The sequence below is a fragment of the Pteropus vampyrus genome, unplaced genomic scaffold (assembly GCF_000151845.1).
Source record: "Pteropus vampyrus isolate Shadow unplaced genomic scaffold, Pvam_2.0 Scaffold474, whole genome shotgun sequence".
Classification (NCBI taxonomy): Eukaryota; Metazoa; Chordata; class Mammalia; order Chiroptera; family Pteropodidae; genus Pteropus; species Pteropus vampyrus.
This window is the reverse complement of record NW_011889255.1, coordinates 194,244-197,530: the sequence shown is the minus strand read 5'-3', so window position 1 is coordinate 197,530 and position 3,287 is coordinate 194,244.

Genomic DNA, 3,287 nt, shown 5'->3' with positions numbered 1-3,287 from the left:
ACAATGTACAGGAAAGTGTTTTGTCAAGAGTACTGAGCTTAAAACTAGTACTTTATTCTGTGTTGTATAGATACAAATCTGCAGCAATACCTGGAGAAAAACACTCTAACTTACTGCGCTTTTATTTTTAGTTTTTTTTTTTTTCTCTCATCTGTTCCAGTCTCCTGAACTTTGAGGACATAGGAAAAGTAGACATTGTTATGGACATATAAACAAAACTAAATTGAAAAATTTCACGTAAGTCTTATTTAATATATGAAAGTATCCCTAAGATAACCGCATTAGATATTTTTTCAGAAATCGATGTACTTTCTAACTACTAATGGTATTTTTCAGTTGTAACATGGGAACTCAAGTTCTTTAGCTATTTTATCTGTTTATCGTAAACTAACATAACTATGGATAGTAGAGAGGCCTGATTAATTAAAACTATTTTTTTATATTTGACAATTTTTGAACATTTATTATATACTAACCCCCTGTTAACAATTTTATCTGACTATTGCTTTTATCATTCTGAATAAAGTAGGTACTATTATTATTCACATTTTGCATAGAGCTGGAGGAAGAGAGAAGTTAAATTATTGCCCAACATCAAGAAGGTCGTATAACCTCACTGACTTCAACCTCGCCAGTGCAATGCCAGCATCCATATTCTTCATCAGAATTCAATGGGCTTCATGGAACATTCAATAGAAAATATTATTTTTAATTTAATATTCTGAATGGTATCAGTAAAATTAAGAAATATAAAACCACAACAGCAAGGTGATTTTATGTGCATTTCATCTCTCATTCACTGTTATAAAAATGCAAAACTGATTATTTATGGGTAAAGTCTGAATACTTTAAGTTCAGAAGATTTATCTCTTAAATCAATTTGATTGGAAGAAAGAATTTTCTTTGATGACAATTCTTAAGTTGAAAAGTAACGCACTATTGTAAAATAAGCGGCATAAAATCATTACTGCTTCCCTATTTATATTGTGGAGAAACCACTGAGAATTGCTTCTTTTACAAAGACAATGTTTTATGTAATAGAAAACTTTCATTTAAATTATTCAAGATTCAAATTCTGCCATTCCTGTTTTTCCTGAAGCTCATATTTCACTCTTAAATCAGTGTACCTTCAGTGAAAATAGCTCCTTATTGATTGGGAAGCATCTTTTCTTCAAGATGTGTTGCATCTTTAATTCAAGTTATTTATCAAGTGGTAATTGAAAAATGACCCAAGGCCATGTCTGGTTGGATTAGCACAGCATTGAAGATGGTCTCTTTAGGATACAGTTTGAGGAGCCATATTCTCCTGGTTACTCCTCTCCACCTTTCTCTCCATTCTCTCCTCATTTGGAGAGCAGAAACAATTCCCCTTCGGAAAAGACCGTACTAAGACATTCACAGTCTTCGAGTTGGTCTGTAGCTACACATGAAATTTGAGGATACTAAATTTGCAATTGTTAAACACCATTTCTTAACCTCAAATAATGTAACCTGGAAAATTTCTAGAATTCATGCATCATCTAGATTGTTTATTTGTTAAGATTGTCTGTTCCTGCCATGATTGAGGTTTTTTTTTTTTTTTTTTTTTAGTTACAAATATTTACATAAGGAAAAAAATGTGTCTGGAAAGGGGATATAGTACACTAAGTCTCAAGGTTTCTCTATCAGAAAGTGAGGGTGGAAAAATGACATTAGAAGGCTTTAACATGATAGGAGAGAAAAGATAGTGATGCAATTCTATAATACATCATCTGTATACTGATAGCATTGTGTATTCATCACCACAAGTCAAATCTCCATTCAACATATATATGACCCCCTTTACCATTTTCTACCTTCTCCTTACCTCTTTTCCTCTGGTAACCACTAAACTGTTGTCTGTGTCTATGAGTTTTTGTTGTTTTGTCACATTCGTTTGTTGTTTTCAGTTTTATATCCCACATATGAGTGAATCACCTGATTCTCGACTTTTTCCATCTGACTAATTTTGCTTAGCTTGATATTCTCAAGATCCATCCATGTCATCAAAAATGTCAGAATTTCAGTGTTTTTATGATCGAATAATATTCCATTGCAAATGTGTATCATATTTTCTTTTTACTTTTTTGATTTGAAGAGACTTTCATTTATCATCATTCGATGCTCACTAGAACTCATTAATTTTTACTATATCCATGTTTGCAGTCTTAAATTTTTCCATCTCCGTATCTACTATTATAGCCTTTTTAGTTACTTTTAAAGAAATGACTCTAAATGTTATATATTCTGATTCCTTTCTGTACATTAAAATTTGTTGTTTCTTTCAAGGATCAAAGATGATTTGGCTGATTCTGAAATTTCTCTGCTAGATGTTAAATATTCCTTAACACTTTTAGTAACAATAAGCAAGGATGAAATGCAAGAATTTTCTTTGCTACTTAGTTTACATTTACTGAATACAAGTTATGTTTTGTGATTTACATATCACATTCTCTTTAAATTATGTCTAAAGTATGGATAAAATATAATATATAAATCAGAAATTATTTGAAATACTGCCACTGTGAGGAAGTCAATATTACTTTTAATACAGAGAAAAGTCTGATGATTGCCAGAGGTGGGGGTGGGTGATGGGCAAAATGGGTTAAGGTGGGCAAAAGTACATGCTGACAATTATAAAATAAATAAGTCAAAGGGATGCAATGTGCACCAAGGTGACTCTAGTTAATAATATTGTATTGCATATCTGAAAGTTGTTAAGAGAGTAGATATTCAAATTCTTCTGCATAAGAAAAGAAATTTTTGTAAATAAGTATGGTAATGGATGCAAAGTAGCCTTATCATGTTGATCATTTCAAAATATGTAGAAACATCAAGTCATGTTGTACGTCTGAGGCTAATATAATGTCATATGTCAATTATACCTCAATTAAAAAAAGAGAATAAAATACTTTTGTGTTTTACATATTGCATTCTCTTTGTAATAAGTCCAAACAAAAATAATAATGTAATAAATAAATTAGAAACTCTTTGAAATCCTACCACTGTGAGAGAGCCAGTATTTTTTTCTAATCCACATCTTCCAAGATATTGTGCTATGAATGAGCACTCACAACTGACATGCACATGCAAAATATTATGTGAAATTATGGACTGCTATTTATTGTTTACTATAATGGAGTTATGACTTATACATACATATACATTCTATGTCACATATCAGGAAACTTGTAATGCCTTCAGTGAAGTAGGTCTAAAACATTGTCTTGACAGGCCCTGTAGGGTTGTATTGTGTAGATGTTCTCCAG